The sequence below is a fragment of the Canis lupus genome, chromosome X, assembly GCF_048164855.1.
Source record: "Canis lupus baileyi chromosome X, mCanLup2.hap1, whole genome shotgun sequence".
Lineage (NCBI taxonomy): Eukaryota > Metazoa > Chordata > Mammalia > Carnivora > Canidae > Canis > Canis lupus.
The window spans coordinates 110945444-110970751 of NC_132876.1; the positions used below are offsets into that span (position 1 = coordinate 110945444).

At 39.9% G+C, this 25308-nt stretch overlaps 1 protein-coding gene across 12 annotated transcripts in view; it reads left to right on the forward strand.

The window, feature by feature from the left end:
• RAI2 (retinoic acid induced 2) overlaps positions 1-25308 on the forward strand; it is a 388421-nt gene that overhangs the window by 106871 nt on the left and 256242 nt on the right. For 9 of the 12 annotated variants that reach the window (XM_072817163.1, XM_072817152.1, XM_072817168.1 and 6 more), the window contains one exon: positions 7567-7711. The exons of the other annotated variants lie outside the window; for them this stretch is intronic. The gene's annotated coding sequence lies outside the window, so the exon portion shown is untranslated. The remainder of the gene's footprint in view (positions 1-7566; positions 7712-25308) is intronic. 12 annotated transcript variants of the gene reach the window in all.

Consider the following 25308-nt stretch of genomic DNA (forward strand, 5'->3'; position numbering starts at 1 on the left):
TCTTGGGTTATTAGAAGAAGGAGAGGGGGTGGAAAGAGTGAAATCACGCGGTCCCCCATCTACTTAGTCTAAAACATACTTACATATGCCACACCAAATTAACATCCTGTCATCTTTTCTGTTTCATCTCTCTCTCTCATCTCTATTTCTCTGTCTCACTTTGTCTCTTTCTCTTGCATGTATAATGAACGAACCGAGGGCACCCCCCTCCCCAGCCCTTAATTGAGGCAGTTCAGGTCAAATCATGATTGTTAATGGAAAGAAACCAAATCATTTGTCACAGAGCTTAATTTCGCCTGCATTGCCTGCTTCCCTGCTGTTATTGTACTTACAGTAGATGATAAAAGCAGTTGCTACAGCCTCTTCACAGGAAAACAAATCCCAGCTGCAATCTGAATCAAAGCACCTGGGGCTGTGGATCAGCTGGGATCGAGCAGCGCTTTTTCCAGCTTTGGTTGCTCCTCAGATTGATTGAAATGAACTACACCATTTTTGAATGAAAGTTAACTCCTGCATTTCCAAGTACTGTCTTTGGTCTCAAATGAGTGAGCCCTCAAGGTCACTCCTGAGAAAATATGGAGGCCTCAGCGCCCTTTGCTCATTATACCACCTCAGGACTTCCAGACTTCCCCCAAGTTTCTAAAACTACAGTTCATGGGCTCAGAACCTACTGTGTGCTAAGATGGAAAGTGACTATGTACACACTGAAAATTGGAGGTGTTGTCAAGAGGCCAGGAGAGCAGGTCCTTCCTGTGGGGAAAAAAACCAAAGCATTTGAGCCTTTGTGAAAATGATAGTTCTGTGGCATCCCATGATTTCCACACTGTCTCCAGTTTTCACCCTGTTGACTAATGACTACAGAAGTGGAGCTAGTTTTGAGACCTGACTTACAGATGGAGAAATAGGCATGTCTTTGCTCATAAAGGTGGTTTAGGGATTACTTGATAGCTGGAGGTCATGATCAGCCTTATGGCCAGCTACCTCCACCCCCAAAATAACCACGTGGGGCTCTGTTGGGGCCAGTCTAAAGTGTGCATCAACGGTAGAGTATTCTTCCCTTTCAGTAGTCCAATCCTGGTCATGGCTCAATCCAGACTGTGTGTGTGGGCAGAATGTATGTGTATCTTGTGTTTATGTATGAGTGGGAATGGGGTATTGTTCGACATGAGAGAGAACAGAGCCTTAGAAGAGACATTGAGGGATGCCAGGCATCTTCCTGAGATGACCCATTCGTAATTTCTGAAACCATTGCCTTTAAAGACTTACTCTGTAGGTCAAAGATTTCCAAGTCCAGCTAAACATCTGAATCACCTGGAGAAGCTTTAAAATGCAGATTCCAGGGTTCCATCCTAATCTTATTGAAGCAGAACTTTTAGGGGAAGGTCCAAGGAAAAAGTCTCCCCTCAGAGTCCAGCGGGTAGCTTAGACTAAGCTCCAGGTTTGAGAACCATGCTTTTCACCATTACTAACCAATCACTATCCTTTGACTTTATGGGATACAGAGAACAAGTCATAATAACTTAAAATATATTAAGCACTTATTATATGCACAGTGCTAAGAGCTTTACATGCAGTCTAATTTAGCCCTCACAATAGCCCTATGAGAAAGGTACTATTATTCTCATTTTGAGGAAACTGAAACTCAGAAATTAGGTAACTTGCCTGAGATTTCACAGCTTTAAGTGAAGAAATCAGGATTCACATACAAATGGTCTGACTCTGAGTCTAGGTTCTTACGTATTAGGCCATAATGCTTTGGGACACTGAGTATTCTCTTAGATCATTTGGCCCCAGGATGGAAGGGAGGGAGGGAAATAACTACTTCAAAAAAGAATGAAGCACAGTGTGCATGTGTATGACTGTGTGTGCTTGCACACATGAGTGTTAGCAATGTGGGGAGCAGATGGAGAACTGAAGAAACTTGTAGATGGGTGAGCCTGGGAGAAGAAGAGTGTGATGGGATACCAAAACAAGAATGAATTTTGGAATCAAGACTAAAGTGTGAATCTGACTTCTGCTATTTGTTAACTACATGATTTTAGGCAGGGCATTTAACCTCTCAGGGCTTTGGTTTCCCTATCAATAAATGAAAATAATAATACCTATATTGCAGGTTTATAGATTACAGATAAGGTTTATAAACTGATCTGTGCAGCATAGATCCTCAGTTATGGTAGTCATTACTAAATGTTAGTATATTGCAAAGGAAAAGGTCAGGAATCATCAAAGTACTGATGTCCTAACCCCAAATCAAAGCTTATTATCAGAAATAGTATCTGAAGACATAATTCCCAGTGGCTAGAAAAAACTCAGAACAAAATTCTTTTTAGAAAAAACTGCCTGGGAAACATTGCATCTTTAGATATGAAAGAAAGTAATCTAAAACACAGTTGTTTTCTGACCCATATGAAGAGTTATAGAAAAACTAGGAGGCTGATAAAGTCCTGAAGAGTGGATTTAAGTTCTTTCAGGTACCAAGATGGTCATAATGGATTAGTTGATTTTATCTCTTCTTAGCATCCTGTTCTCAAAGGCAGCCTTGTGTTTTCAGGCAAGATGATGCTGGTTCTAACCTAGGGACACAAGGGAAGAGACCTCAGGGAAGAACAAATTCTTCCCTAAGATGAAGATTGTATGTAGCCCAGTGTGTCCATTGGCTGGACATGGTCTTTGGAATTTTGCTGATGAGTTTGGACCCTAAATCTCAAAATGATGGTGGAAGATGGCAAGATATTTAGAAATTGTTCTACAAAAGCAAGAAAGGGACTACAGCCAAAAGATGACTAAGAGGGAAAAATAATAGTCCTCCATCATAGGAAGAATATAATGGTCCCAAGGAGAGTAATTAGATAACATAAAGAGGATTCTTGAGAAGGAGAATTCAGACTCTCAGGAACATTTTCTGCATGTCAGGACTTGTGAAATAGTGTTCCAAGAGAAGAGGCAGAAACTGTCTTCACTGAATCATGGAAAGTCAAGTGAAAATTGAACATGATAAAACACTCCAGCTGGGCATCTCCAATCTAGTTCTTGAAGATGCATTTGACAAGACTTAGATTTAAGAAAGATTTTGAACTATAGCCATAAGAATGAACAAGATATTGCTGCATGGAAAACATGGATAAATCTCACTCATGGAAAACATGGAAATCTCATTAAGTAAAATGTTAAGTGAAAAAGCTAGACACAAAGATGCATATGGTATGATTTCATTCATTTAAAAGTCCAGAAGTGGTCAAATTCATCTATGTGTTAAAAGTCAGGTATTACGATTATCTTTGGGGTGTAGTGATTGGGAAGAGACACAGATTTCAGGGGTGCTGATCATGTTCTGTTTTTTTTTATCTGGGTGCTAGTTATGTGGGTGTGTTCAGTTTGACTATCCATCGATTTGAGCACTTTTCTGTATACATGTTGTATTCAAGAAAAAGCTAATAAAATAAAGGTTTTATCTATAAACAGAGATCAATTTTTTAAAAGAGAAACAAATCCAAAATATCCAACTTCAGAGTTTATTTCTAACTGCTTCACCCATGAAAATTTTATCTTTTCTGGAACTGCAAATTCTTCAACTTTATATGCTGGTCAGAATAATCTTTTTTTTTTTTTTAATTTTTATTTATTTAGGATAGTCACACACAGAGAGAGAGAGAGAGAGAGGCAGAGGGAGAAGCAGGCTCCATGCACCGGGAGCCCGACGTGGGATTCGATCCCGGATATCCAGGATCGCGCCCTGGGCCAAAGGCAGGCGCCAAACCACTGCGCCACCCAGGGATCCCACTGGTCAGAATAATCTTAATGTCAGTTTGGGTCTTCTGAGAAGCATATGCTAAGATGGGATTAGATGTGCAAGAGATTTATCTGAAGAAATTTATTTGAGATATAAAGGGGAAGGAAACATGGAAAGAGCTTTTAGGCCAAAATACAGATTTGACACCTTTGTAAGGAGAGAGGGGGAGGATAGAAGATTGAATAGGAAGACCTTCAGACCATAGCATGGTCCTAAGAAAATCTTGGCCAGTTTGATGGGATGTTTTGAGCACATACTGCTCAGTGTAGGAATATTGCACTAGGCAGAAATAGTGTTTTCTAGTATCCTTGCCCTGCTTAGTCTTGGCTGGGTGCAGCCCAGAGGATGTGTGGCCTTGGCTTAAATACAATGGTGAATTTAGAGGTGCAACAGTTTGAGGCTGTCAGTCAAACATACTCCCAGCAAGCAGATCCTCTTGAAGGGAAATCTGGGCCAGTGCATGTCCAAGCCCATCACACCTAGATATGTAGTGATGATGCTCATGAGATAGGAGTTGGCTACAGGTTGCTCCAGGCACAAAAGTTAGCTAGCATGCTATAGAAGTCAAGGTGAAAGTACTCCAGCTTATTTCCTTACTGCTTAATAGTAAGAAAAGAGGGAAAGACAAAATGTGTCAAATACCACATAAATATAGTTGTTTCTAAATAGCATTTTTCAAAGCTTGCTGAGAAATGAAGAGAGCTTCTTAAAAGAGGATAAAATGCTTCTCATGTTCCATTTAGGCCCGCTTTTTAGAGAATATTCCTTTAGCTACTTAAAGAAAAGTGACTCTTGTTATATTCCATCAGGGTCATGGCACAAGATAATGTGAGTATTGTGATACTAGGGTTTTGAGTCCTCTTTCATTGATTTAACTACCCAAATTCTCAAGGATGAGAAGCTGGTGGTTTGAATTAGTGGCATCTTTCCCACAACATATAGGTTTCTTTTTCCATTTATCTTATCATCTATACCTACAAACAAAATCCAATTACTAGCCTCCCTAGGGGCCTTTAATGTATTGACAAAATTGCTGACTTCATTGTGATATCTCTTCTTTAGGCTAGCTGTTCCTCCTGCAGGCTACCACCACAGATTCCCACAATTTAAGGAAAAGTAGAATTGTTCAACTGTCTATTCTTTAACAGTGGGGAGTGGCAAATTATGCAACATATATAGATGCAAAATACAAGGAGCACTTCTCGTTCAGACAAGATAATATAGACACATATCTTCTTGTGCCTTCCTGATAAGGACAACTATAAACCCTGGAACAAGAGGTGGCCAAAGATCTCTGAAAGGTGGTAAAAAGAATACAAGGGAATTCCCTCAACCTAATATAGGGCATGTACGAAAAGAAACCACAGCTAACATCATACTTGATAGAGAAAGACTGTATACTTTTTCCTGATGATCAGAACAAGGCAGTCATGTCTGCTTTCACCACTCTTATTCAAAAAAGCACCAGAAGTTTGAGCCACTGCAATAAGAAAAGAAGAAAACAAATAAAAGGCGCACATATTGGAAAGGAGGAAATTAACTGTCCCAGTTTACAGACGGTATGGTTGCCTACATAGAAAATTCCAGAGAATCTACAAAAACCTCCTAGAACTAACTAATAAGTTCAACACAGTTCCTGGAAACAAGATCAACATGTAAAAATCTATTGCTTTTCTATATACTAACAATGAACATGAGGAAACAAATTAAAAACACTTTATGGTCACTCCAAAAAAATTAAATCTTTATTATGAGTCTAATTTATAGACTCTGTATGCTGAAAATTACAAAGTGCTGATGAAGAAATCAAAGAAACCTTAAATAAACCAAAAGCATAGCACAGGGCAGCCCTGGTGGCACAGCAGTTTGGCGCCGCCTGCAGCCCGGGGTGTGATCCTGGAGTCCTGGGATCGAGTCCTATGTCGGGCTCCCTGCATGGAGCTTGCTTCTCCCTCTGCCTGTGCCTCTACCTCTCTCTCTCTCTCTCTCTCTGTGTCTCTCATGAATAAATAAATAAAATCTTTTTTAAAAATGGTAATTAAGAGGTCAACGTTTCTTTAAAAAAAAGCACAGCACATTCATGAGTTCGAATATTCAACATGGTAAAATGTCAATTCTTTATAAGTGGATCTGTAGGTTTAATGGAATTCTGATAAACATCTGAGCAATTGTTATGGCCCTAGAAAGGCTTATTCTAAAATTTATATGGAAAAGAAGGGAACCTAAAATTGTTAAAACAGTTTTGAGAAAGGAGGAAAAAAACCAGAAAGAATCCATATAATCAATATTAAGGCTCACTTCGTAGCTACAGAAATCAAGACAGGTTGGTACCAACAGAGGGTTAGACTTCAATCATTGGAAGAGAATAGAGAAACCAGAGAGAGACCCGCACAAGTGTGGCCAAATGATTTTTGATAAAGGAATAAAAACAATTCAGTGAAAGATAGCCTATTCGACACATAGTACCAGAGCATTGGACATCCAGTTTTCACTATGAGTCTCTACCAAGGAACCAACTGATAGAAGGAGTGAAGGAGGTAGTCGAGGATGGTGGTAGTCTGCAACTTATGAAATGCTCTTGCCACGTTTGGGGGCATTCCCTGTAAGGCGGAATGTCCGTGACTGAGAAACCAGCTCTGTCCCATGCAGACAGCAACGTGGTCATCACAGACTGGTGGGAAATTCTTTAGTGAGTGGGACCAGGTGGTGGAGCTGTATGTTCGGCGGAAGGCACGAGAGCCAGGCAGAGAAGCAGACCCCAAAGTCTGATCCTAGGGCTGAGGCCAGTGTGGGAGGGGGTCACGGAGAGGATGACTGGGGAGTGCTGTGACTCAACTTGGTGGCTGAGCGACGCCCTTGGGAACACAAGGAGCTCGGACGGGAGATCCTGTGTCATGTCCCACCCGACACACTGCTGGTCTGGTTCAGAAATTGGGCAGGCATAATCGTAGGGATGAAGAGCATGAGAGGAGTCACCTGCGAGGGGCCGAGGTGGGCAGGGGCTGACGTCGAGCAATCTCCCAGGAGCCCGGATGTGGACCTGGCACAGAGAGGCCACAAATGCAAAGGACAGCAAGGAAAGCTGCTGGCTGTCCTGGCAAGAGAGATTTCACCTTGTTCTCTTTTCCTCTTTCTCTGAAATTGTTCTGCTCATAAAATTCTAGATTTTGAGAAATTCTAGCAGCTGAAAACAGCATGATTAAAGCCCCTTCTAGGGGATCCCCGGGTGGCTCAGCGGTTTGGCACCTGCCTTCAGCCCGGGGCGTGATCCTGGAGTCCCGGGATCAAGTCCCGCATCGGGCTCCCTGCATGGAGCCTGCTTTTCCCTCTGCCTGTGTCTCTGCCTCTCTCTGTGTCTCTATCATGAATAAATAAATAAATCTTAAAAAAAAAAGAAAGGAAAGGTAAGTCTGACACCTGGAGAGAGAAGAGAACTTGGTTTGTGTAAAGCTGTGTGTGTGTGTGTGTGTGTGTGTCTGCTGAACATCATTTTCCCCGTCGGAAGGCTGGGTCGTGTGGGGTCATCTCTGAGCCTGCCTGTTCTTGGTCCTTCACGTGCCGGTATTTCAAACACCGTCGTGTTATAGTTGGCATTGTTTTCCCATCCAGCAAAATAATTTAGCTCTCCAAAACCAAATCTGAGTCTATTTTCCTCTTAATCAAAATCCACTACCTATTATTTCATGCCCCATGACTCCAGGTCTCTTTCCCGGCTTTAATTTTTGTTTCTGGTCCCCTTTTGCTGATAAACATGCACTCTTCTTTGTCTCCTGCAGCCTGGCTCCTCGCTTAGCTTGTACGGAGCTCCCCACTAATGTGGACAAACCCTGATACCCTCAGGTGACAGTCACATGGCTCCAAACCCAGTCTGGCCACCTGCTTCCTCCACATGGAAAAGGAAGGTTGTAAGGCTCGTACTAGGTAAGGTGTATTGAAGCCCCTTGGGAATAAGAGACCAAAGCACAAATGTGAGGGGAGAGAATCGTGATTAGCCATGGCTTACTGAAGGCGTCTTACCTAGAGAGAAGGAAGGTGGGTTCTGTGGGAGGTGTAGGCCATGCCCCCTCCCCATGATGACAGTCAGGTCAGAAAGATGGGACTTCATGGGGAAGACAGCTAGAGAGAGCAGAGCAAAACCACTCAGAGCACTGAGAGAGCCAGAGATAGAACTAAGCTCTCCTGCCCCTGGCCCCTGGGCACAGGACTCTGAGCCCTTTGTTGAGGCAGGAGCAGGCCTGGGAGGCGCTGCTGGGATGAGAACCACCATGTACGGGGCTGGCCTTCCAACTTGGGCAGAGCTGTGGGCTTCAACCGTCTTCTTATTTATACTTGTCCTTAAAGTCAGATTACAATATCAATTGCTCACCTACTTCCTCTCTCCGCTTGTTTTTGTCACATCTCTTGATCCCAGGATGGCCCCTACCCCATCTGGGTGAAGCAAAACAGAACAAAATAAAGCAAAACAAAACTAATCCTCTTACTGCATCTGCAGCTATCTCAATAAAAATCTACCCCCCCCCCAAAACCCCTATACAGTGTAAAAATCAAGTAATATTGCAAATGAAGAAATAATGTTTGCTAGTGAAGGAGCCTTTATAGCAAATGAACAATCTTCCTTATTCTGTATGTGCCTGTGTAGTTATTTTTTTTTAATTATTTTTTTTATTTTAAGAGGGCTTCATGCCCACATGGGGCTTGAAGTCATGACCCCAAGATCAAGAGTCACATGCACTAATGACTGAGCCAGCCATGGACCTCTGCATGTATAAGTTTTACATCTGGATTTTGTATACTTAGATCTTCCTAAAGTAGGATCCTATTATGTTCAGACCTTAGAGTTTGTATTACTTACCTAATACCTCAATAATATCCTCTTATATGTTCTCCAACTCTTTGGTTGCTTACAATAAGTGTTTATTCTCATTCTCACAGATGTGTAAGTTGAATGAGGATTGGCTGGTCTAGCTTGGGCTCAGTTGGACAATTCTTCTTCAGAGTGCAGACCTAGACAAGTTTGGGTCTGTGAATAGTTTGGCTCCAGTACTGGTGCACATGTGTCTCATCCTCTTTGTACTAATGGGCTACCTGAGGCGTGTTTTTCCATTTTTGATGACAGATTTACAAAAGAGGCAAGCAGAAACATATGACATCTCTTAGGGCCTAGAATTGGCATCCCATCCCTTTTGCCTATATTCTATTGGTGAAGCAAATCATACTGCCAAGACCAACATCAATGGGTAGGAACATGTACTTCCCCTCTTGCGGAGCTGCAAAGCCACATTGATGGCAAAGGTCATGGGTACTTGGAGGAGTGAAATATTCAAAGTATTAACACAATTGGCCAGAACTGGAAGACAGAGAGAGTGGCTTTGTGTAGGGAATGACTCAAAGGAATCCTGTTAGCTTGCTAGGGCCTCCATAACAGAATACCACACCCTGGGTAACTCAAGTTTATAGTCTCATAGTTCTGGAGGCTAGAAGAACAAGATCAAGGTATGGGTTTCTTCTGAGGCTTAACAGATGGCCACCTTCTTGTTATGTCCTCCTATGGTCTCTTCCCTGTGCACATACATCCCTGATGTCACTCTGTGTGTTGTAATCTCTGCTTATAAGGACAAAAGTCATATTAGAATACACCCTAATGGCCTCATTTTAACTTAATCACCTCTTTAAATGCCCTGTCTCCAAATACAGAGTCATTTTCTGAGCTACTGGGGGTTAGGATTTCAGCATTTAAATTTTGGGTGGACTTAATTCAGCTTATAAGAGGCATTATCTTTTAAGTAGCTCAAAGTACTTTATAGGGGAATTTACTGAATTGGTCATTACAAGATGAAGAATTCAGGGACAAGGGAAGTGGGAGGAATCCAAATAAGGCTGTTAAGGAGAATTAGACCAACTTGAGAGAGCAGCTATAGAATAAATACTGGAATAAAGTTCTCTTGTGACAGATACCTGGGATTTTTCACTGCCTAAGGCCACCTGAGGTTGCTTATTAGTGAAATAAGTCAAAGGAAATATAAGAGAGAAATCAATCTGCATTTGGCAATAAGGGTCTGCATATTTTAATCCTGCTGACCTCAAAATCAATACAATTCAGGCCAAGTGTTCTGGTCACTTTTGTCTTAGTCACCCCTACAAAAATTACCTGTCAGCAGTAGAGTTTGTCATTTTGAGAGGGGAAAATTTAGTCTATAGCATGAATATTCCTAGTGGAAAGGTACAGGAAGCCCCCAACCTGAGTAGATAACTCTGCCTACAAGTCAAGAAGCCTGGTGGCCTCATTCTTTGTAAAACAACAAAATCCAAAACTATTAAAAGGCCCCTTTATAATTTAAATTAATGAAGCTGGTGGCAAACTTTACCAAAAGTCACCAGAAGAGAAATGGTTGGATCCATTAATATGATTAGTCATATGCTTTATTGTTTACTTAGGAAAGATGTAATCTGTGTGGTTTAAAGATGATAGCTTCTTCCTTAATTTTAAGGAGAAATTCTCCTTTCAGAGAATTAGGGGCTAGTAATGGATTTTCTAGTAATGAAATTAGTGTTAATGCATCCAATATACAAAGGCAGTAGTAACCATTTAAAAGCAAAGGAAGCACAACTGTACTATCACAGACTTCTAAACCTTTTTTGGCTGTTTCCTCTCATTTTAAAATTCACTGTGCTTTCTACTCTTGAAACTTGGGAGTTAATGAAGTGGGGAGTGTAGACAGGATGGCAAGATCCCTATTTGCAAAATAAATCTCTCTTTTTTATTATGTAATTTACAAATGTCAAGCATCAGGATTCAAGTGAACGCTGAAAAGCTTTTATTTCCTTCCTATTCTTGGTGGTGGGAGGTGGGGTGGAGGTGGGGGTTTAGAAAAGGCAGGAACTCTTTTTTCTTTCAAGATTTTATTTAAATTGTAGTTAGTTAACATATAGTGTATTATTAGTTTCAGGCATAGGACTTAGTGATTCATCACTTACAACAAGTGTCCTCCTTGATCCCCACACCCAGTTACCCCATCCTCCCACCTGCTCCCCTCCAGCAACCTTCAGTTAGTTCCCTATAGTTAAGGGTCTCTTATGGCTTGCCTCCTCTTTGTTTTTATCTTATTTTATTTTCTTCCCTTCCCTTATGTTCATCAGTTATGTTTCTTAAATTTTACATATGAGTGAAATCATATGGTATTTGTCTTTCTCTGACTGACTTATTTCGCTTAGCATAATACCCTCTAGTTCCAGCCACGTCACTGCAAATGGTAAGATTCTTTCTTTTTTTTTTAAATTTTTATTTATTTATGATAGTCACAGAGAGAGAGAGGAGAGAGAGAGAGAGAGAGAGAGAGAGAGAGGCAGAGACACAGGCAGAGGGAGAAGCAGGCTCCATGCACCAGGAGCCCAATGTGGGATTCGATCCCGGGTCTCCAGGATCGTGCCCTGGGCCAAAGGCAGGCGCCAAACCGCTGCGCCACCCAGGGATCCCCGGTAAGATTCTTTCTGATGGCTGAGTGATATTCCATTGTACATATATGCTACATCTTCTTTATCCATTCATCTGTCGATGGATATCTGGGCTCTTTCCATATTTTGGCTACTGTGGACAATGCTATAAACATTGGGTTGCAGATGCCCCTTCGAATCACTATTTTTGTATTCTTTGGATAAATACCTACTAGCACAATTGCTAGTTCGTAGGGGTAGCAGCACTCTTCTGATTTTCAAGCAAATTATACAGATTTTCAATGAAATGGATCCAGATTGAATTGGAAAATGAACTGAAATAATGCTAACAGCCTAGAGCAATGCTACAGACCAGCAAGTACCATGCATGGCAGGCAAGGGTGGCTTCTATTTATTCACTCATTTACTCATCCTTTATGTACATATGCATTTCTTTCGCTTTTCTTATTTGATGACTTTTATCATAGATGCTGAGTTTTCAGTGAGGCACTTATGCTAACACTTTAAGAATATCTCTCTAGAAGAAAAACTTTTCTTAAAGTTGCTGGGCATTTTTCAATAACATTGAATTAGATAGGGTTTCCTCAACAGATGGGCACCAAATACAGATACACAGAACAGAAGACTTTTTCCAGTGAGTCTTCTATCCTCACCTCTATGTTATGTATCATTTGCCTGTCCTTCTGTCCTAGGCAATCCGATTCAAAGTTGTCCAACTTAACGCAAAGCTCAAATCAACACAATGACATTTATTTGTTCATCCATCGCACCAATTTTTTGTCATCCCTTTGGATTGTCTTTCTTTTTGGGGGGGGGTTGTCTTTCAAATGACATTGGAAAGTAATCTTGAGCCCTTGTTGGTAGAAAATGTATTTTTCTTTTTTCTTTTTTGTTCTTTACTATTTAATTTTGTTTTATAAATAGGTAATACATTCATATGATTTGCAAATCAGAATAACATAAAAATCTATGTTGAGAGGTCTCACTTCTATTTCTTCCCTATGTTCCTGTTACCTGTTCCTTTATCCTTTAGAGGTAATCACTTTTATTAATTTCTTATATATTCTCTAATACAATGCAAGAAAATATAAAAACATATTCTTTTTCTTACACAAAAGATAGCATATATGTGGCCCTCTACCCCAGAGGCATGCATTCTGGAGTTAGTACCAGATCTGCACGGAGAGATCTTACTCATTCTTTTTTTTTTTTACATTTGCATAGTATTCCTTGCATGGTTCTCTTGGAGTTTATTTAGCCAGTTTCCTATTAATTGTCATGGGATTGTCCTAATCTTTTTGCTGTTATAAGCAATACTGCAATGAAGGAGTTGTATACATTTTATTTTATATCTGTGAGAGTGTATCCATAGACTAAATTCCAGAAGTGAAATTATTTGGTCAATGGATAAATACATTGAAATTTCGATAGATACTGTCAATTTGCTTTCCATTAGTTGTACCATGTGTATTCCCCTACTGTCCCACCCCCTAACTATGTGTTTAAGTTCCTGTGTCCCCGCAGCACAGTAGGAAGTGATGTACTTAGAAACCTAACTTGGTACTGAAAGTGCTCAACATTCAAACATTTGCTCTGACCATAGTCTCTAGTGCTGTAAATCCAAGTAACATTGCCTGAACTTTCTGCTGTGTACAATTCAATCCTTTTCTTTTAAAATGTTTAAATTGTGAAATACAACACATCCACATAGAAAAGGGCATAAAACAAGAATGCATAGCTTAATCAATTATCATGAAATGAATACACATGAACCACAACCCAGGTGAAGAAATAGAGCATTTATAATATTTCAGAAAGCTCTTGGTATGTCCCTCCTTCCTCACAAAGAAGTCACTATCCTACTTTTTTCCTTTGTATTCTTTATACTTTGACTTTTTATATATCACAACCTTAAACATTCTATCTTAGGCTTGCCTGTTTTTAAACTTGATGTAGATAGAACAATATAGTCTGTACTCTTTTTTTATTGTGGTAAAATTTATATAACATAAAATTTACAACGTTAATCATTTTTAAGTATACAGTTCAGTGATATTAAATACATTCTCATTGTTATGCAACCATTACCACCGTTCTATCCCTAGAACTATTTTCATCTTGTAAAATTGAAACTCTATATCTGTTAAACAATAACTCCCCATTCTTCTCTCCTCCTAGCCCCTGGTAACCACTGTTCAATCTTCTGTCTTTATGATTTTGACTACTCTGAGTACTTCATATTAAGTGGAATCATACAGTATCTGTCTTTTTGTAATTGGCTTATTTCACTTAACATGATGTCCTGGAGGTTCATCCATGTTGCAGCATTTTGAGGAATTTCCTTCCTTTTAAAGTCTGGATAATATTCTATTCCATGGAGAGACCACATTTTGTTTATCCATTCATCTGTTGATGGACATTTGGACTGCTTCCACTTCTTAGTGATGGTGATTAATGCTGCTATAAAGATCAGTATAAAAGAATTGGTTTGAGCCCTGCCTTTAATTCTTCTGGGTATATACTCAGAAGTAGAATTGCTGGATCATACGGTTCATATAAATAGAATAATATAGTCTGTACTCTTTTGTGTCTGACTTGTTTCAGCTAAATTTTGTTGGTGAGGTATATTCATGTTGATGCATGTAGCTGTAGTTCATTCGTTTTTTAGGTCTGTCCCATTGTAAGAATATGCTATAATTTATCAATTTCATTTTTGATGTTTCTGTGAGTTGTTTATAATTTGGGGCCACTAATACCAATCGTTCCACTATGAACATTTTGGCACATGCCTCTGATGCACACATTTCTACTTCCTATACTCCTATATACTCCTATACTCCTATATACTTCCTATACTCTACTTCCTATACTCAGCAATTGGAATTGCTGACTTATAAGGATGTGTACTTTTAGCCTTAGTTGACTTGGATTGTGTTACTGTGAAAATAGTAAGAGAACCTATTAAGTTAGACAGATTCTGGTTTTGAATTTTATTTTAAAACTGCTTCTAAAAGATAACTTCATTTTTTAAGGATTGTATCAAACTTTTGTTCTGTTCTTGGGTATATGTAGATCCCCCCATTTATGAGCAAGGTTTCCATGCATGAGCAATGACCCATAGGACACAGAAAGGTGGCTGCTAATGTCTCCTAGACATCTAGAACAGGAGCTAGCAAACTAAAGCCCCACAATCTGTTTTTGTAAATAAAGTTTTATTGGCACATAGCCATACCCATTCATTTACATATGGCTACTTGTGTGCTACAGCAGCAAAGTTGACTGATTATGGCCAAGACTCTATAGCCCATAAAGCCCAAAACATTTACTACCTGGCTACTGGTGCCATGACAAATTACCACTAATATAGTGGCTTAAAACAACACGAATTTATTTTATAGTTCTGTAGGTCAGAAGTCTGACAGGGTCTCACACCTGTCAAAATCAAGGAATTGGCAGGGTTGATATTCTCTTCTGACACCTCTAAGGGAAAATCCATTTCCTTGCCTCTTCCAGCTTCTAGAGGCTGCCTGCATTCCTTGGCTCCTGGCTCCTTCCTCTGTCCTCAAAGCCAGCAATGTTGCATCTCTGTGTGCCTTTCTTCCATAGTCACATCTCCATCTGACCACTGCTAGGAAAACTTTTCTGATTTTAAGGACCCATGTGATTAGATTAGGCCTAATCAGATAGTCCAGGATACCCCTCCAACCTCCCCCACCACACACACACACCAAAGATCCTTAATTTAATCGCATCTTCAAAGTCTTTTCTACCATGTAGGGTAACATATTCATAGGTTCTGAGAATTAGGATGTGGACATTTTTGTGGGCCATTATTCTATCTAGCACACTAACCCTTTACGGAAAGTTTGCTGACTTCTGATCAAAAACCAAAGGTTGAGAAATTTCTAGTTGGAATCTAATGTAATCTGATAGAAATATAGCTTCCTGGTCAAGAATTTGGCATTTCCGCAATCCCTAGCTTCTCTCCCAATCCACTTAAAGTCATCCCAGCAAATGAGACAAGTGAAGGAGCTACATTATTGACACTTCAGTACTGTGGAGGAATTAAAATATGGACAATTCCTTGATGTCTTTCTCTTAGAAAATTTTCTCTGTTGTGTCTGACTTTCCCCATGGACTTAAATATGCTTCTCAGCATCAAATTCAGTCATAATCTCTCCCAACAGGCCAGCAGGTCCTTACTTATCTTTTAGTATTCTGATTGGCATTAGCGTTTTCCAACTCAGTTGAAAATGACCTCACTGAGATCACATTATAAAGCCCTATTAAACACGATTGGCAATATAAAGCAATCAACAGCTACCTTTCCCACATTTATTGAACATCTGAATAGTCTGTCAGCCTGTCTCTACCTTCCAGCACATTTCCTCAGGAAACAAATATTTAGGAAACACTATTTGCCTGTTCTTTTGCTCTTGCTTTTCAGCAATTCTATGTGATAATCATTTTATTTCTCCCCTTCTGAATTCCAAGATTGTATACCTACCATCGTTTTTGTTTCTAATTATAATCCCCCTCATTATCAGATCACAAAGTGATACTTTGTTCTGCTTCCTTCAAGCCTTTAGCACTTTAAGAATTCATTCAAAGCTCACTTTAAATGTTTTTTCAAGATCTCGTTGCTTTACTCATGTTTTTCAATCAGAATGTTGTTGGCTCACCCTTAATGTATAGATTTCCCTGATTTTTTTCCCTTGAGGGGAAAAGTCATAAAATATAAAGGAGAGTAAGATAATTCTTATATTTTAGCCACCACCTGGTACTTACATCTTCAATGGGGATAGACAATAAATTTTGCTTTTTAAAAAATTTTATTTTTTGAGTATCTCTATACCCAACATGGGGCTCAAACTCACAACCCCAAGGTCAAGAGTTTGTGCACTCCTACCGACTGAGCCAGTGAGGCATTCCTAGGCAATACATTTTAGAGTAAGTTTTGGAAAGACTGAAGCATTAGGATTTCATGTTTTGTGTGTATTTTTTGAAATTTTGGAGTGAATCTTTTGATCAAAATCTATACAAAATAAATTCAAAATTCATTCTATTATTATTTGCAATTAAATGAATGTATCTTGAATTTAGTCTACTTAAATGTGTACAATATAAATATTTTTGAATAGAAATTCCATACTAGGTAGGATAAATCCTTGTTACCCTATAAGACAGTCTAAGACTGTTGCTTCATCAAGAAATATCAACCCTCAGAAAAGTCACTAGTGTGTAACCAAAGGGCTGGCCACTGGGGCCGCTCCTGCACCTGACTTGAGACTGGGAGGGATCCCAGGTACCCAGGGGATATGGTTTAACCATCAGGTATCAGCTGGGAGGCTGTGCCTCCAGCCACAAGATAATAGTTGGGGTTGGCAGGGGCTGTCACTAGTGAATTGCCTACCAAAAGCCCTGAGTAACAAGGTATTTCTGGAAATGTTCTTCATAAGGTGTGGGGCTGGTTAGGGGGATTGCTGTGAAGTCCAGGAGAAGATCCCAAAGTAGGGACTAGGAGGCACCAATCAGGAGGTAGTAGGGAGGATATCGCTGGAGAAGACATTTGGTGATTAATTGAATGAGAGTATCAAAGGAATGCCTGATAGAGATCAGAAATCCCAAATTGCTTCAGCAATTTTCAACTCATGGCATATCTTGCTTCACCTCTGTCCCCAGCCAGCCCCCCGCTGAAGTATTTTGAAGCAATCCAAGACATCACATCACTTCATCTACAAATAATAAGTGTTTCAGTATGTATCCCTAAGAGATGAGGATTCTGTTAAAAAAATAACAACAATACGATTATCACACCTTAAAAATCTTACAACATGAACACTTAGGGCTGTCTGTGAATAGCGTAAACCATTTCAGAAGAAAGTAAGAACCTTGTTGGTTGCCGAATTGGTGGATGAATGTTTACTGAGCCCCTACTATGTGCATTTTGAAGTGAACCATACCGACAAGATTCTGGGAGCTAGCGTTTTGGGGAAGGGACAACAGTCAGAAAGGCCCTATGGGGCCTCCCTCCTGACAGAGCTCCCAATACAGGCTGTGTCCACGTCAGTCTGTGTGAACACGGATGCAAAGATGTTATAGAATGGAGTTCTGCTTTATGGGGATTTGGTCCATCTTAAAGCTTTTGGATTATTTTAATGCTGCTTTTGCCTTCATTCGAACCAGTTCCTTATTTATGTCTCAAAATATGTGGAAAGCATTTTCTTTTGTTTCTTTTTGCAAGAAGTGACCTGGATTTTTCTCACTTCAGTGACTTACCTCTGATATTTACCAGACAGGCCACTAAGGGGGTGGGTGGCCAAAACTGCTCCTAGCCCATATGCTGTCTCTGTGATTTAGAAAAAGGCATGCCTTGCTCCAGACAGAGCAGCCTGTATCAGGGTGCATGGCTTGGTGTGCAGATCAGAGTTGGATTTCAGACCCTTTTTGCCCCTTCAATCAAGTATTCACCTTTGTGGTAAACAACCTCTGCAACTGTACATGGTAGCCCTGCAGGTGGCTATCTGATCAGGGTGTTTTCCTGACTGTTTTAATTCTGTGCAATTTATGTTGCCTGCCCCCAAACACAAGTAATTCAGTGAAACCACTAAAATGCAAAGGTGAGAAATGGCATGTGATTTGTGACAGATATCTGCTATTCATTTGTCAGAATCCAACTGTGTGTGAGGAACAGTTAGTGAGACGATAGTGTTATGAATATAAAGCACTGTATTTTACAAAGTTCCCGATTCTACTGACAGCCAACTATGTGAATTATTTCATAAAAGTATGGTATGTCTGTCTTATTCTGATGCATTTCTAAAAAATGATACATAGATAATAAATCCAGGGTTTATAAATTCACTTCCTGTCAAGAAGTAGATGTCATTATAATGTCTGTTGTCATGGAAATAGTTGGGATTTTTCAGACATATGAAAGCCCCTAAGTAGGTTGAAAATATGTAGATATGTTACACTTGTTCTGTCCCCTGAATTTTTTTTTCAAAATTTTCCAATTGGAGGAAAATCCATTGCGTGCATGAAAAACCCTAAAATATGTTGAATGACACATTTGCAATTTGAGAAGGCTCGATCCCCCTCCCCTCCTTTTCAAATTAACAAAAAGATAGTAGTTCTGTGTGCCAAAGAACTTGCTGAAGTTCTGTACCTCTATCTACCTTGGTATAGAATTTTCATGCCAGGAGACTGGAGGAATGCTATGTGTTACCTTGTTCCATATAGAAGTGGTCAATTCAGTTGGTATTGTGTCAAATGCAGCAGCCATAGGTGGCTTTGAGCACTTGAAATGTGATTAGTCCAAACTGAGATACGCCATGAGAACAAAACACACACTGGATTGCACGGACTTAGTATGAAAAAATAATGTAGGATATCTATCTGATTAATAACTTATAAGTATTGATTTCATGTTGAAATGATATGTTAGATATATTGGGTTAAATAAGTTACATTATTATTATTATTTTAAAGATAATTCAAGCTTTTTTCTTTTCATTTTTTTAAAAGATTTTTAAAATTTATTTATTCATGAGACACACACACACACACACACACACACACACACACACAGAGAGGCAGAGACACAGGCAGAGGGAGAAGCAGGCTCCATGCAGGGAGCCCGACGCGGGACTCGAACCTGGGTCTCCAGGATCAGGCCCTGGGCCAAGGGCGGCGCTGAACCGCCGAGCCACCTGGGCTTCTCAATAGGTTACATTATTAAGGTGATTTTTACCTGTTCCTTTTTACCTCTTACCATGTGGTTAACTAGAAAACTCTAAATTATCTATGTGGCCTGTATGGTATTTTTTTGGACAGTGCTGATTTAGATATAAGGAATGCCAGCATGATGCATAAATGTCTGGCCAGCTGTGACAACCAGAAACTCATCATTCTTGTGAATGTTTTATCTGCTTGGCAGCCAGTTAAACTGCCGGTCTGGTTTTCTCTGGGAAGGTCTGGTGGAGACGGGGTGGGGAGGGGTATGTGCATTTAAGAAACAGGTTTTGCAGTGGCATACTTTCTAGGTGGCTCGAGGCAAAGTGCAATGAAACCCCCTTGACTGCTCCTACCCAAACCTCCACTTATGGTGGCATGATTGTACCCATGTGTACTGTTAGTCTCCATGGAACAAATCACATTGTCGAAGACATTCAACTATTTGAGAAAATTGTTAGACCATTTTGTTATTACATGGTAACATCTGTAATATGAATATGGATATTTTATTTGGAAATTTTGGACCTAAGTCAACTGAATTTGGAAAAGGTAGCAAACTTTTGGTAGAATCCTGGTTGATATATCTTATTTCAAATCCATTTTCCTATCCACACTATCTGAAAGAGTCCAGATTTCTTTTATTAGGGCTTATAAGGTGTAAATCTCTTCTTAAAGAAAAAAAACCTGCTGCTGAGATTCCTTAGTGATACCCGTGTGTATTTGGATCCAATTACTATGCTGCATCTTCAGCATTTGCTGACTACCTCCTGCATGTTGGGTACTCGATTTACATAAGCTCTATTTCTTACCATATTTTTGCAAAGTAAGTATTTTCATCCCTTTTTAAAAATGAAGAAACTGAGGCTCAAATGCTTGTGCAACTTGCCCAAGGCCTCAAAGCTACTCAATAGTGGCTGGACTGGGGAGTTGAAAACAAATCTTTCTAGCTCCAAAGTCTGAGTTATTTCTTCCAGACTCCATTGCCTCCTTTTCAAACATGGAGTAAGAATTGTTCCAGAGCCAAAAATTCTATGTGTAAACTGAAAATTTGGGTCTGCTGTGGGGGTTCGGTTCTGTTCTAGATTTGTCCTCAGAGTGGAAGGGTTGAGCGCCAAGGATCAAGGACAAAGAGGAACTCAGTAAAGCCTAGGAGAAAAGGAAGAGAGAGTAGAGAACTATAAGCCAAATGTTGAATTCTTTATCATTGGCCTTGAGACCCAGGCCAGGTCATTTAATTTCTCTGGGTCTCTTTGTCTTTGCTTGAAAAATCAGGATAGTGTTTATCCACTCTGCTTCCTTTATAGGGTTATAATGGGGACCAAATTAGATGCCATATGGAAAGTGCTTTGTAAACTCCAAGATGCTCTGCAAATAAGATGTTAAGATCAAATTATGTCTTCATATTTTCTTTGTTTTTAAAATGGATGATATTTGGTTCTTCTGAAATGGGTAGTTGTCAGTTGAATAAAGAAAGGCTTATTTGTTTGTGTATATTTCTTTTTTTTTTTTTTAGATTTTATTTATTTATTTATTCATGATAATCACAGAGAGAGAGAGAGAGAGGCAGCAACACAGGCAGAGGGAGAAGCAGGCTCCATGCACCGGGAGCCTGATGTGGGATTCGATCCCGGGTCTCCAGGATCACGCCCTGGGCCAAAGGCAGGCGCCAAACCGCTGCGCCACCCAGGGATCCCTGTTTGTGTATATTTCAAAGAGAATAGACCTGAAGTTCATCATCTAGAATGGTCATGAGAGGGAATGAGTTTTAAATACTTTGTGTTGGTAATACAAAAATATCAGTGGCCAGGAACTAATACTCTGTGGCCAGAAGGGAACTTAAGGTCATACTGGTCAATGCCTGGAAATACTCTCATTCAGAAGTGTAGAGGACTTATTTGAAATAATACACGATTTTTACCGTGGGATATAAAATAAGACCTGACTGAATTATACAGACATACTATGTTCTTGGACAGAAGACTTAATACTAAAAAAATATTAGTTCTACCCAAATTAATTGGTAACTTTAACACAATCCCAATCAAAATTCCCATGGGACATTACTGATAATTTAATTATTTTAAATTTTATGTGAAATATAAATGAGTAAAAACAGCTGTGATAATTTTGAAAAAGAAAACTAATAAATAGAGAGTTGGCCTTTAGGGTAGGTTCCTATCTTGGCCCCAGTTTTTCACCTTTCCTTTGTAGTTACAGCTTTTGTCATGTGACTTTTTGGTTCTTCTAAAGGCTCCTTAACTTTGGGCTTAACCATGGGCCTTGCTTTGACCAATGGGCTGTCAGCAGGAGTGGTATGAATGGGTTCTGAGCCTGGGCCTTAGTAGGCCTCACAGGTTTCCATGTTTTCTCTTGCTCCTCTTCCCTGAGCTGGGGAGAATGCACCTTGGCTGGCCAGCTGGTTAAAGGGGGGTGCTGGGCACATGGGGCAGAACCACCTCAGGCAACTCATAGACCTGCAGTGAGAAGCAGATCTCCCCAGCCCAAAGCTGGCCCACCTAATAAGGCAAATCCCAGTCAATCTGTGGATGGCTGAGTGATAATAAATTCTTGTTGTCTTAAACCCTTGAGTTTGTGTGTGGTTTGTTATGCAGCAATGGCTAACTGATAGGGCCCTATAGCATATGAAAATCTGTCATCATATTTTATCCAGTATGAAGTAGAGACAACATTCACATCTGGATCTGTTTTCTTCCAGGGGCCATACCTTCCTCTCCTAAGGAAGTGAATTCAAGGTTTGTGTTAGAGACGATGGGCATGGTCCAATCATTGTGTACCATGCTCCGGCCATTCCTGATACTGCTTAACAGTGACCTACTTTGTCATGTCACCTGTAACATGAATGCCCTTGTTGAGAAAAGGCAGTAGATGAAAAATCAGTTCATGTGCTATAGACCTTCCAAGACCATAAATGGTTTCTCCCTTGTTAGAAATTCAGTCTAAAGCCTATGGGACAAAATTAAACTTCTTTTTTTTTTTTAATTAAATGTCTTTGTCATGAAACTCTCACTTCCTTCTTTCCACAGTGGGCACAAAAGCTGCCTCTAGAAAACTAACCTCTTTAAATGTCACCTTCTCCCCATGAGGTCCTGAAAGTACTTTGGGGGCCATGGACTCACTAGGGAGGGATAATGTGCAATATCTCGAAAAATATAATTCATGACTTCTAAAAGCAAAGCCTTTCCATTTGTAGAGGCAAAATGGCTTCTGTGTTACGGTTCTACACAGACTGCAGGGATCTTTCAGGAAGCCCCCATTGTCAACTTCTCAACAACTGGTAATGACTCTTGGCTCTCACACTTGACATTTCTGTGGCTACACAGCAGTATTTCAGCTTCTTTCAGTATCTCATAAAAATCACAGCTAATAAACTCCAATCGGCACCTGAAGGAAGGGGTGTTTGCTTCTGACTGTAATGGACTGGCCTCTGCAGCACTTCAAAGGCCAGGCGGCTGCCTCTGTCTCCCTTGCCCCAGTTTCCATCCCTAGGTGAAGATTAACCATGTGTGCTCTGGAAAAATCTGTTCTGAGTTTGCCTTCCAGTGCTACGTATCCCTTTAAATCAGCAGTTCAATTTGACAGCCCACTAAAACAGGCTCCTGTTTTTAGTAGGAAGGGAGCACATTCTTGGTTTCCATTTGATCCTTTCATTTCCTTGTGCCCTCTCTTACCCATCTCAGGCTTCTGATTTCTTCCTTTCAGAAGATGAAGCATGTATGTCCATGAGAGAAACCTGATAATGTTAAAGTTTAATGACAAATCAAAATTAAATGGGAGATTTATTGGGCGCCTGGCTCCTGAGACTTGAAAATGGTTTGTTCTTAGCTAAAGCTGGGTGTCAGGCACACAGTGACAGGGTAAGTGACATACATTTTTATGGAATTTCGACTGAAAAAAATTTTCCTGTGTATCTAGAGCCTTCACCTCTGAACCTTTCATTGTTACCATAACCTTATATCAAGATATCAAAGTTTGAGTTCTTAGAAGACATTTTGTAAAAATGCACAATTTTTTTTAAACAGGCTATTTAAAATATCAATCCCTTCTTTCACCATATCTCAGAAATGATGAATGTTGCCAAATCCTTGCAAAATGGGAGAGCAATATTTATTGACCAGAATAAAATTAGACTGAAATGTTGTGTGATGTGGAGTTGACCCTTGAGCAACACAAGGGCAAGGGTCTGTGGGGTTGAAAATCGACATACAACTTTTGATTACCTAAAAATTTAAGTACTAATAACATACTATTGACCAAAAACTTTGCCAATAACCATAAACAGTAAAAAAAAAAAACACGTGTTTTATAAGTATGTAATATGTATCATAGACTGTGTTCTCACAGTAAAGTCAGCAAAAGAAGAGAAAATGTAATTAATAAAATCATAAGGAAGAGAAAATACATTTACAGTACTGGCCTGTATTTATTATTGAAATACATTTACAGTACTGGCCTGTATTTACAGTACTGGCCTGTATTTATTTATTTATCTACGTATAAGCTGAGCCGTGCAATTGAAACCTGTGTTGTTGTTCAGGGGTCAGCTGTGTATTACAGGCTGGGGGTATTACTTAGCAATTTAGGGAAAAACTGCTAAGTTTTAACCATGTTTCTCATTCCTCTCAAGAGAAAGCCTGTTTCTCATGCTTGTGTCCACAAGCTTTCAACGAAGTCAAAACAAAATAAAAAACTATGTAGACCTCATGAAGACATGTCCAATTATACCTACTTACTATTTTTAAAAGGCACCCCCCCCCAATTACTCTGAGATTTTGACAGCAAGTCTATAGAGATCTACATAGGCCAGACTTGCTCATTCATCAGTTCTAGGAGATAACTTTCTTCACATTTTAGCACCTCTGATATCCAGATATATTTCGGTGGTGCCCATCATTGTTGTCAGTCGAGCAACGGGCACTGTCTGCCTTTCATGCAGACTTAGACTGAAAGCCTTCTGTGCTTCCTCCAAGTACAAATTAGAAAGCACACAAGTGTCTAAAATTGTAGAATGAGCATCAACAGTTTGGAAGAAAGCCCTAGACGTGATAGTGGAGCCCACTTTTATGTCAGGCTGTGTCAACAACTCTTTTCATGACACAGAGGATGATATTCTGTGGAAAGGCATAGGTATCTTTGATTTCTTTTTGTTTTAGAATTTTATTTATTTATTCATGAGAGACACAAAGAGTCAGAGACATAAGCAGAGGGAAAAGCAGGCTCCTTACGAGGAGCCCGAAGTGGGACTCAATCCCAGGACCCTAGGATCACAGCCTGAGCCAGAGGCAGATGCTCTACCACTGAGCCACCCAGGCGTCCTGGGTATCTTTGATTTCAAGTTGAAAATTGATTCAGAGGTCTCAGGCTCTGCTTTTTACTGTGTTCTAGAATAGTACATTAAAAAATTCACATCAATGAAGTTAAAATGGGTCATTCAATAAACATAAAATACAAATTGTTTAAGTGCTCAGGAAGTATTATGTCATAGTGTAGCTGGGGATGTTTTTGTTTCTCGATGGTACATGAAGTAATAGTATATCTTAAAATTACTGGCACCTTAGATGTGCTGAAATGCACCTTCTTCCTCATTCCTCTAATCAGTAGTACCCAGTGAGGGAAATTTGGCACTTAAAGATGTGAGTTTGATGCTTACTCTAGCCTATGGTTACTCCTGACGCAGTTTATTGTGCGGCTCAGTGGCCAACAGGCAGTAGGACTTATCTCCTGTGGGTTTGTCATTACACTGTGGTTACCTGAGGCATTGAGTGTGGGGTACAGGCCCCCCCCAGCTCTGTACACATTTATTTGCCACCTGTCAGGTATTTCCCTCTCTTTGGTCAAGCTTTTTACATGGATTATGTCATTCAGGCCTAAAGAGTCTTCTGGGAGGAGAGAGAGTTTAGTGTCTCCTGCCAATGATCAGACATTTCACAGCCTCAGCTGTTTAGAACAGAATGCCAGACTTTGGAGTGTGTGAAAATGTTCCAAGTGGCAAAAACCTGTCACGTGATTCTAGAGAGGGAGGACAGATCCTCAAACCTTTTCTCAGATAATTAGGTACAAAATGAATCAGGAACTTGGGAACAATAAATATTCATGAGTTAGCAAAAAGCAGGAGTCTAAGCTATGGGAAGCAAAAAAGAAAGGAGTACCAAAGTTAATACATCTTTATCTAGAGCTATATAGAAATCTAATAGCTAGAGACTTGATGGACAAGTCTTTTCACTTCTCTAAGGCTCAGTTTACTTATCTGTAAAATGGGATGCACTTACATAATGAGGTGACTGGACACATGAAAATGCTTTCAAAATGCT